At 42.8% G+C, this 12,506-nt stretch overlaps 1 protein-coding gene across 1 annotated transcript in view; it reads right to left on the bottom strand.

Moving 5' to 3' along the window:
* Positions 1-9,340, bottom strand: part of LOC139767090 (uncharacterized) — a 65,421-nt gene extending 56,081 nt beyond the window's left edge. Inside the window, exon 1 of the mRNA XM_071696061.1 lies at positions 9,110-9,340. The gene's annotated coding sequence lies outside the window, so the exon portion shown is untranslated. The remainder of the gene's footprint in view (positions 1-9,109) is intronic.
* Positions 9,341-12,506: the final 3,166 nt, after the last annotated feature.

Below are 12,506 nucleotides of genomic sequence, written 5' to 3'. Positions count from 1 at the left end.
TTACCTTTCTGTGAGAAAGTAGATTGGAAAGTTGCCCTGAACTCCAGGCTGTCTCTCTAACAAGCGTATAGATGTCTAACACTGAAGAAGATAATGAGAAAACAAATGGTTGACTCATAAATGAGAGAGACTGCCGAGGTGAGAGACAAAGTGGGTTCAGGGGAAGGACATGAGTAACAAATCTCACACTTTTTTTGAGACTGTGAGCTTCAGTTTAGAAAAAAAAAAAAGAAGACTGGATGTGCTGCCAGAAAGCATTTGACTTTATAACCCATAGAATACAGGTAAAGAAAGTGTATCTTCAGGCAGGAATATGTGGGATGCTCCTGCGATGGATGTAAAAGACCTCGCTGGAAGGAAACACAAGACGCATGTCGCTGAGCCTTTTCGAAATGGGTTGGGATCACCAATGGCGTTCCACAGGGCTTGATCCTCCTGGGACCATTGCTCTTCTTTATATAAGTAAATTGCCAGCAAGAAGGACTGGTGTCAAACCTGAAAATGTCTTTAGATGTTGCCAGAGTCATGAGGCAAGTAAAGAATGATGAGGATTGCGTCGACTTACAAGGGGATGTAGACAAACTTCAGAGTTGGTCTGGTATTCGGTTGATGTAATTCAGTACGAGTGAATGCGAAGTAATGAGGGTGATGGCCTTGATAGGAACACCATCCAGCAGTAAGTAAGATGGGAGAGTGTGTGTGTGTGTGAGAGGTACTTGGGAACGAACATTGTACCAAACCTGTCACCAGGCCTTTATCTAGCTGCATTGTAAAGGAATCAAAATGTCTTCGAGTAAATATTACCATCATCTTCAACTACATGTATACGGAAGTATTCAGCTGGACGTCCACTGGCTTAGGCTTCTCAAGTTTGGTCATGACAATCACAGAAAGACGAAGAGCTGACTGTGAAGGTGCAGTGGAAGAGAGCAACGACATTACCAAGATTATGAAATAATGGTTACATAAGGATCTCCATAAATATGGTCATTATGAAAGAGAGAAGAGGAAGGGGTGATTTGGTAAATACCTTCTAGCTTCTAAACCAAGTTGATAATGTCAATACCCGAACGAGAATATAAACCAAGCAAGAAACACACGAGGTAATGGAAGTGGTGAGGGAGCAGGAGGAGGAGGAGGAGTTGATGTGTTGAGGACTCGGTGTTGTCAGATTGGTATAGTTACACATAGGAACCTTCTTGCAACACCGCAGATCCGGAGTACCTGCTAACATGTCTTCCATCTCGAAAGATGTAAAGATAGACCAACCAGAGGACATAACATGAAATTATGCATGAAACTCTTATAAGAAATGGAATGAAATAGTTTTATCATATAATGGTAGCAGATGGATAGAATGAGTTAAATAATCAAACTAGGAATGCTGACTGTATACAAAAGTTTAAGAAGTTGTATAACAGAAGAGAAAGTTCAAGAGATGGGGCGCCACGAGAGTAGACCTCCCACACCCAGTACAGTACGAATAGGTAATTACAAATAGGTTATCACACACACACACACACACACACACACACACACACACACACACACACACACACACACACACACACACGAATGAGAGAGGCTGATACACCATCATTGCAATATCTTAGTTTTACCCATGATGAATAACTTACAATGGAGTAGGAACCTTTGGACATTGATATCTTCAGATACTGAGGGCAGGTTAAGAGTGCAAGAGATGTGGTTCAATAGAAGATATCAAAAAGCAACATATTAGAGGAATGTACTATGAAAAGTATATGGGCGACGCTAGAGCCTGCCAACATTTGTAAGGTCTAAATGACCAGTGATGAGTATAGCGGGATGTGAGGGAAGGGACAGTGAGTGAATCTTTTGAAATGAAAATTGTGTACAGAACAGGAGATAATGGAATACATTCCCATGATCTCGTCTGGAGCAAATCATCCGTCAAAGAGCAGTTAATCAAACTGAGGGATTCGGAGGCAACAGTTGTACAGAATGGTGTAGATATATGCGAGTACCTGTGTGACAAGGTTAGGTGATTTTCACCATGGGAAACACTATAACACTGGGGAGTTGGATGATGCGGAGGTGTTGGTAAATACTGAATCATCTAGCGTTGCTGACTATGACTTCACGCACGGGCCCACCTGAGTTTGATTCCCGAGCGGAGCACTCAACCCGCTATTGTTTATCCTCCCCTCTGAGCTGGTTGACAAATAGATACGTGGCTTAAGCTGGGTATATGTACATAGTACATATGAGAAGCTATGTATGATTAAGGCATTCGGTTGCTCATACCGTCTCAGCAACCATTAAAAAAAGGAACGATACTGAACATTCACTCATGTAAGGTTCATGATCCACATGTTTCTCTATGTGTTGAAGATGTCGCTGAGGGACGGTACAGTGCCACGAGAAAAAACGGATTTAGAGAAAGTAGAGCCTGTATAACAAACCTCTATGACCGAGGAAGCCATGTTTACGAAGAAAGACATTGTGTGCACTGTATGTACCCGGACACCTAGAATGCATCTGACATTCTCGGTCAAAGTAGGTTGGTAAAGAAGCTGGACCTGCAGGCAGTGGAAACTAGAAGTCTCCTTCCATGATAAGAAAATTATGGTCAAAGGAGCCATCTCGGGATGGGCTGATCACTAATGGTGTGCACAGACAACTGGGAGAGAAGGTACAGAGGAAGGCAGCAGGGATATAGTATTGAAATTAAGTGACGAGTTCCGGTGAGAGGATTGAGACGATGGATATATTTCTCCGCCACACAGGAGAGAGAGGCGTACAGGGGGATGGGATGACAACCTTCAACTTTTGTAACCTATTTGATAATATCCACAATGAACATTGTCCGCAAGACGCAAGGATAGACCAACCGTTGGCCAGAATCACGCAAGAACGTTATTACAAAATATGTAAAGATGTATTTTTGTAGTATTATAGTAGCGGGCAGATGGAGTCGAGTGGCGACCCCTTGAGTGTAGAACTCCATCCTCGTACAGTACAAATAAGAATTACACACACGCGCTAACAAAAATCTTTAAATCAATCCCTTAGTTTTTCACAAGTGGAAACATAAGAGCGACTTACAGGTTGCGTATAGTGGGAGGAACGATCTAAGTTTACGTGTCGTGAGTCCGTTTAAGACATTGTATACCACTTTCCTGGCCCTCACGCAGCTACTGCACTTGCTGTACTTCTTTCTGCGTTGAACACTGTTATTCCTCATCATGATGACCCTCATCATCTGAGAGAGAGAGAGAGAGAGAGAGAGAGAGAGAGAGAGAGAGAGAGAGAGAGAGAGAGAGAGAGAGAGAGAGAGAGCGATGTTAGCGAGCTCCGTCCACACATGATAACGTCGCCAGGGGAGTCACCTTCGATGAGTCTGTATCATCGTCAGCGAACGGAAATGTGTACAGTCTGGAAGCTGTAGAAACCTCTTGAGGGATCATAGGTTTACAGTACACACACACACACACACACACACACACACACACACACACACACATACAATATATATATATATATATATATATATATATATATATATATATATATATATATATATACATATTTTTTTTTTTTTTTTTTTTTTTTTTCATACTATTCGCCATTTCTCGCGTTAGCGAGGTAGCGTCTTTTAAGAACAGAGGACTGGCCCTTAGAGGGAATATCCTCACCTGGCCCCCTTCTCTGTTCCTTCTTTTGGAAAAAAAAAAAATTCCTGCCAGTACTCACATGGGTCTGCCGATCAAACACATATGTTGGCTAAACCTGTTTTGAAAAATAGCGTTTTTCTTCGCCATGACATTGTCACTTAATGATCTTCCACCGTCAGATATCATAGCGTTATGAAGTTATTTGCTTTCAATCCTTCTTATTGTATTTCAAGTTGCCGCTCGCCTGGTCGTCTTCAGCCCAGCTTCTCTTCCTTCTGCTTACTCCTCCACCTCGTCGTCACATGAGTATGCTTAGTCTCTCCTCCTGTATCACACACACCAACTTGGCACAACACCAGCTGACATTTGAACACCTTCCTGTCTCTGTGCCACATCATACTAAACTTCCCACATCTGTGGTACATCATCATTTTTGTAGACAGTTTGTCATTCAAGAACCTGAATGTGTTCGTATGTTTCTTAGTGATGTATAAACTGTTCTGTTATTCTGCTCCGGTGTGTCATATCTGGTCAAACATCCTCCCCAGAGTCACAGATTGATCAAACATTCTTCCTACATTGGACAACATTCTCCCCAGTGTGTCATAAACTGGTCACACATTCTCCCCAGTGTGTCATAAACTGGTCACACATTCCCCCCAGTGTGTCATAAACTGGTCACACATTCTCCCCAGTGTGTCATAAACTGGTCACACATTCCCCCCAGTGTGTCATAAACTGGTCACACATTCCTCCGGTGTGATATAAACTTGTCAAATATTCTCCCCAGTGCGTTGATCATGCCAGGACCACTGTATCACCACCACTGTACCACGATCAGTGTACCACGACCACTGTATCACCACCAGTGTACCACGACCAGTGTACACTCAGCAGCCCCAAACACATACGTTATCCTCCGCATAAGATAACACAACCATTATGATAACTTTGTAATAACACACCATATAACATTACCGTAAACATACATATATTAATTATTTTATTCACGATAAAACTACATTTTGAATTATTTATATTTTCGTAGATCAAAAACAGTTTGTATTTAACCATATTTCATTTGGGATACAGTAGTTGTTAATTATATCTAGTTGTCTTATTTCTTCACTTCGCAACTTGCTCAAAAAAGATATATATATATATATATATATATATATATATATATATATATATATATATATATATATATATATATATATATATATATATATATAGTTGATTTTCAATTTCTTAATTTCTTTTTTTTCTCATAGAAGACTCACAGTATCCGTAATGTTGTATGAATAATATAGCGATAAGTGATAACAGTTTTGTTATAATATACTGATGATAACTTTAACTATCAGAGATATAATAATAATAATGATAATAGTAACTAATAATAATAATGGTCATAAGAATATGATAATAATAATAACGATAATAATAATAATGATAATAATAATGATAATAATAATAATAATAATAATAATAATAATAATAATAATGATGATAATAATAATAAATATATCAATATTAGTAACTATAAGAAATGATAAAAATAATTAGATTGTTATCATTATTATTATCATTATAGTTATCTTACGATCATTAATTCTATGATAATAATTAGTAATATCTATGATCCATTGATAATTCAGTCAGTTAGAGCCGGGTTCTGGTAAGGAAGTGGTGTCCCGCCTCGCCACATCATAGTAACATAAATGTTTTGTGGGAACATGTTCATGGTACACTTCCGCCAATTCTATACAGTAAGATACACCGGAAATTTGTGACTTTTCTCACGTTTGTGATACGTATTTATGGGACTTCAGTAAATTGTTTATTTGATAATTTGTCGCTGAAGATGATGATGATGATGATGATGATAATATTGATAACCATGACTATGATGATGATGATGATAATATTGATGACCATGACTATGATGATGATGATGATCGCCATCAACGTGTCAGGGGCGCGGGCGGCGGCGCTGGAGCGCACGGCGGCGGCCGCCGCGGCTGTGATTCCTGGGTTACGGTCGTCAGCGACCCGCCGCCGGGCTCGTGTTGGAGCCCGAGATTCACAGTGATGATTTCGGCTTCACGGACCGGCCGGCGGTCCTGGGTTACAACACCGTGTCGTGTGGTGATGGGTTTCGAGCCCGGGATCTGGGTTGACTGATTGGTGGGTGGACGGCGGCCAGACCTGGTAGGATCAGTGTGGGGTTATCGTCGCTGCCGGACTGTGAATTCTGTCGTCGTTCTGCGACACCTGGCTGGGTCGTTGTCGCTCTCCGACTCTGGATTCCCGGGACTCGGTCGTGGCGTCGTTGTAAGAGATTAATTAGCGGCGGTGCGAGCCTGCCTGGCTGCGGCGGGTCGTGTGTGTGTGTGTGTGTGTGTGTGTGTGTGGTGACGTCTAACGTGAGGGTTACCTGACGTTGTTGTCGGCCCGTGAGACGTGGTCACAACAGGGCCGTAGTGAGGAAACATGACGCTGAGTAGTGTTAAGTTTGGGTCACGACGGTGCGACTCTTGGGTATCGTGAAGTGACCTTTGACCTCATCCGTAATACTTAAGTTAGAGGTCACGTCATCATACCTAAGGATCGTTATATAGTGCCCAGGGTCGTAGCGTCGCGCTAGAGAGGTTCGATATATGTGGGTATGACTCCTGCAGTATGTGGTGAAGGTGCCTGACACCGCCCTACGTCACGGGTTATCACCTTGCAACTCCAGGTCACGTGCTACCACCAGGGGTCATATACTGACGCACACATGTGCTGACAACACCGGACGAGACGATAATAATGATAATAATAATAATAATAATAATAATAATAATAATAATGATAATGATAATAATAGTAATAATAATAATGATAATGATAATAATAATAATAATAATAATGATAATAATGATAATAATAATAATAATAATAATAATAATAATAATAATAATAATAATAATGATAATAATGATAATAATAATAATAATAATAATAATAATAATAATAATGATAAGAATAGTTATAACAGAAATGATAATGATAAATATAGTAACAAGAATAATAAGGTGAATATAATATATATGGTGAGTATAATGTAAAAAACATAATAATTATAAAAAGGAAAGGAAAAGAATGATACATATATAAAGAATATTATATAGCACTGATTATGGAAAATTTGACCCAATTATCTTTAATCAATAATGATAACAATAACTAATGAAATACGATTGATAATGATGATATTTTTTCATGAACAAATATAATGAAGGGGAGAAATACTTCCTCCGTTAACAGGAAGTTAAGATCCTGTTAATACTGAGATGAATTACTGTTGTTAACCTTGTGTGTTGTATACCGTCCCAGGATGATATATATATATATATATATATATATATATATATATATATATATATATATATATATATATATATATATATATATATTTATATATATATATATAAAATCATCCAAGTGTGTGGATATGTTTATCAGTAGAGAGTGGACTGCCTCAGTGTGATGCTGACATGACGTAACACATTATTCCTAGTCGTGACCTGATGGTTGACCTGATGGTTGACCTGATGGTCTAGGACCAGGTTATCCACCGCAGGATGGTGACAGGATCTTACCCACGTAATCTCCACAGATAAAGACGAGACAATTATGGAGAAGCCTGATCAATTCCCAGAATGATTTTAAGAGAAGTATTGTGAGGTTATGAGACCTCCCGCCTCACAATCCATCTGGTAATGAAGTCCAAGCCACACCATGGCTACCTTCGTCCTCCTAACAGCCTTATACCCCGCCAGAACTGCCATGCTTAGTACACGTTATTAACGACGATCATGACCCAGGGTGATGGTGGAGGCAGAACGAACAGTTGACATTGTAAACTGGTACTTCTGACTCACGACTCCTCCCTCACTGACATCATCTTATATCCCACACTCATTACTCTTTATCGTGTTATCCGCTACATATGCATCATTATTGCTGGGGAACATGAGGAGGGCGAGAGGCGTTCATGGGACACAACCGAGTCAATGCATTTCATACAAGTATATATATATATATATATATATATATATATATATATATATATATATATATATATATATATATATATATACAACCCTAAAACTTATAACATGGGGCTCTAGCACTGGTGGTGGAAGTCTTTGATACTATCAGAAATAGGAAATATATTGACCTCCTGACGGTGAGATTTTCTTAGCGAGTCTGTACTGCCTCTCACCACGTACACCCTCAACGTAGATGACTCCCACCTAACCGCAAGCAAACGAAGCCCAGATATATATATATATATATATATATATATATATATATATATATATATATATATATATATATATATATATATATGCGCTACAGAAATTAATTCCAGTTAACAAAGTTCACAAAACGAATATTTTCCTGGCGTTATATTTACGAGACGATGTTGGCTGGGTCAGGCGGCGTCAGTATGTTGTCGTGTAGAGGATGAGGTTAATGTTTGTGTGGTGGTGGTGACCCAGGAACATACGGGACACGCTGGTCGGTCTCCGTGGGTACGGGATGGTCCCGTGTAGTACACCGCGCGGGACATTATTATCCCAGAGATATAACCCTAGCCCCAGGGTCTGCCTCACCTGACGAGCCTCTCCACCACAGGTCACACTACCTCCACCACAGGTCACTACCATCCTAGGTCACAGCCACTGGCCCGTCAGAGGTGGTGGTGGTAAAGACGTGTTGCAGCAGGACGACTTGGTCGTGGCTGTTACGACCAGGATAAAACCTGAAGGTTTTCGTTATACCGAGAGGCTAGGGCCCGTCCTTTCGGGCTAGGACCCGTCTTGTGGGACTAAGACCCGTCTTGTGGGACTAAGACCCGTCCTGTGCGGCTAAGACCCGTCCTTTGGGGCTAAGACCCGTCCTGTGGGGCTAAGACCCGTCCTGTGGGGCCCCATACTATCCCTGTAGGGCAGGGACGGCGACCCCCGGGGAGAGGGTCCTGAGGGAAGCTTTCTGTCAGCTGTCATTAGCATGACAGACGATGATGACAGCCGGGCGTTAAACAGCTTCCCGGGTTATTGTCAGAAATAATTACCCTCACTTGATCATTTCGCCTCGTGTGTGTGTGTGTGTGTGTGTGTGTGTGTGTGTCGACCTCGTATAATGATGTACAGCTAAAGGCGATATTCAGCGTTACTTCAGTGTGAATCAACCCATATTACCGCTGGGTGAGGCGGAGCTGATGTAGCCAAATGTAAGGGGACAACCTCAGCTGCTGCGGGAGGTGTGACGCGCACCATGTAGGTTGCCTCCTGGTGAACAGCAAAGTCAGGATTGTTATGATGAAAAATATAAACTTTTCTAACCGAATTAAGGATGGCAGGGGCGGCCAGGGCCCTAACATGAACACGTGTACTCACCAGCGCTGCCGTACACCGGGTCCCTCCGTGTTCATGGGCACTGCTACAACACGTGGTCGCTAGTCACTATAAACACTTCGTTCCTGCGTGTCTGTCACGCGTGTGTGAGCTGTGGGCTGTCTGTGGCGGCTGTCTGTGATCACGTCTGTGCGCCACGCCCGGGATAACACTGGGCCTCGCGTCGCCCAGCCACCAGCCTGTCAACACTGACCCGCACAATTAGAGTCCATTTATTTATCCAAAATGCCCAACATACACAAGGTCTGCGCTACCGGGCCGTCCCGACATTTTGCACATCACGGCCCCGCCCACGGCGGCTCCTCGACCAATGGCTGGGCCACGGGAGGCAAGGACAGGAATTTAATAGCCAACGGACCAATGGACGATTTTGGCCCCGCCCATTGGTTGCGACAGTAGCGAGTAGTGGCGGGCGAGCAGGCAGTTACCATGATGCTGTGGGAGATGTTACGGCTATAGGCCCAGCTCCCGTCACGGTGATTTATCGATGTCACTGATAGCATCTTATCTCCGGAGTGCCACCATGGAGGCCCCAGCAGCCGTCATGAGCGGCGCAGGAACACCTCCTGACTCATGACAACTGATCAGAAACATTAGGACGTGGCCAACTTTGGCTTGGTTCGTTGACGCAGGGAAACGAGTTTTACTGACGTATACAGAAATGGTTGAGGTGAAGCAGTGACAGGCAGCAGCACAGCCGGACACCAACACCAGCTTTCCAGATCACAATCCTTATTATAGTAAACTAACACTCCACCATCAACACCCCCAGCACAACACTCCCTCATCAACACAACACAACGCCACACCACCAACACAACATTCCACCACCAACACAACACCCCACTATCAACATAACACCACTCCAACACAACACCTGAACACCAATACACAACGCCTCACCAACAACACAACTCTCCACCACCACGCAACACCTCACCACTAACACATCCCACCACCACAAGACAACACCTCACCTCCAACACAACTCTCCACCACTAACGCCACACTCCACCACCAGCAGCACAACATTCCACCACCAACACAACATCCCACAAGCAACACAACAGCCCGCCACCACAACACCTCACCACCAACACAACGCTTCACCGCCAACACAACATCCCTCCACCACCAACACAACATCCCACCACCAACACAGCAGCCCACCACCACAACACAACACCTCACCACCAACACAACGCTCCACCACCAACACAACTTCCCTTCACCACCAACACAACACCCAACCACTTAGAGCACAACACATCCACCAAAACAACACAGCCTCCATCAACTTAACAGCACAACCCTACACGAACACACAACATCCATCCAAGAGGACATATCAGCTCTTCACCAACACGACATACACCCACCAACACAACATATATCTCCACCAACGAAACAAATTCTTTCATGAGCACATCGTCCTGAAGTATAACAACCTTTCAACACATACTCACAACTACATAATCTAATCCTTCACCAGCAATACACTTATCTGCAACATAACACACCCTTTCACCAGCAATACACTTATCTCCAACATAACACACCCTTTCACCAACATAACACACCCTTTCTCCAACATAACACACCCTTCCACCAACACATCACACCACCACCAACACATCAACACGTCGCGAACACAACACGCCACCAACACATCAACAACACCACCACTAACACATCTCATCACCAGCACAACACTTCACCAACACAAAATAACCCTCCAACAGCAGAACAACACATCCGTAACACAAGGATCCATGAATACTCTCACATTCACAGGGGCTCACGTCTCTACCTGTTTATCTATTTGTCATCCATCTATCTGTCTGTCTGTCACACATGTTCGCTTTCTCCCGCGTGATCGAGGTAGCGTGAAGAACAGATTACTGAGCCTTAAAGGGAAAAATCCTCTCTTGGCTCCTTCCTCTGTTCCTTCCGTTGGAAAGTGATGCAGATGGGGAAACGTTCCATCCCTGGCCGGCTCCCGCCCCTCTTAGTCGCCTTCTGCGGCACGCGAGATACGTGGATAGTATTGTTTCTCCCTTATCCCCAGGTATGACACACACACACACACACACACGCGCGCGCGCGCGCATGCGCGGTCGTAGGTGCTGTGGGAATAAAGATAAGACTCACAGCCACCTAGCATGAGAAAGGTATAAGAACAAAAAATGAACATGGAAAGATAAGAAAGGAGGAAGAGAGAGACTTTGAAAAGAATAATGTGGACAAGTCAGGAAATTAGTCTAAGAAGTTTCCACAAATATATCAGAAGCATATTGTCGACTAAAGAGCTGCTAATCAGGCTAAAGGATTTAAAGGAAAGAGTTTTAGAGGATGATATAAGGATATGAGAGGGTTAGTCAGAGGTTCGAAGTGTTTTCATAGAGGAAGACTCAACAGCCCCAGCTCCAGTATAATGGTATGGGGAGGAGGTCTTGGAAAGCATATCATCGATTCAAAAGCCAGACAGCTCTTGCTTCTTGATACATAAGTGTCAAGTTTCTGATCAGAGTTCTCCACGCGCTGAAATATTGTGCAGGTACGCTTGATAGGCCTCTTGAGATGGTGCTTAAGATGTCTCTGGAGAAGGGTAAGCTGCTCACAGAATGGACGAAGGCACATTTCGTACCCGTCTTTGAGGAAGGTGGCTAAGAAGTTGTGCTGAACTGCCCACTGGTCTCTCTGACGAGTATGGCTTGTGAATCAGGAAGTAAGATATCCAGAAAGTTAATTGGATTATTATTTGCATAGGAGAATCTAAGCTACGTGTTCGACAAAAGAGAAGAAGAGGAAGGGGACAAATGACGCATGTCATGATAGCCTTCTCGAAGTGGGTTAAAGTCACCAATGGAGTGCCGCAGGGCTGTCCTAAGACCATTGCTCTTCTTGATCTATCTACATAAGTGATTTGCCAGATGACTGGATTCGTCCCTAGATATGTTTGCAGATATGTCAAGGTCATGCGGGAAGCAAAGAGTGCTGAGGATGCCATCAACTTGCGAGAGGGCATAGACAAACTTCAAGTTGGTTTGATATATGGCTAATGAAATCCAACCTAGATAAATGCAAAGTAATGAAGATTGGACACAAAGGAAGAAGGCTTCAACATGAATGTTATCTAGGAGGGAAGAAGAGCAATAGTTTGAGCCTGAGAGGGACTTGTATGTCGATATGTCGCCAGAGCTCTACTTTGGGAGAACTGTAGGAGAGACAATCTGGCAATGATAAGAAAGTATTCAGCAAATTGCTCTCATTTCATATATAACCAAAATTGGAATATGCATAAGTTTGGCCACCGCAGTTTTAAGAGTTACGAAAAACACAATCCCAGAAGAGAACACTGAGGGTGACGTTATCACAA

The sequence above is a fragment of the Panulirus ornatus genome, chromosome 59 (assembly GCF_036320965.1).
Source record: "Panulirus ornatus isolate Po-2019 chromosome 59, ASM3632096v1, whole genome shotgun sequence".
NCBI classification, from domain to species: Eukaryota; Metazoa; Arthropoda; class Malacostraca; order Decapoda; family Palinuridae; genus Panulirus; species Panulirus ornatus.
The sequence above is the reverse complement of the archived record's forward strand: the minus strand, read 5'-3'. Positions and strand labels throughout refer to the sequence as shown.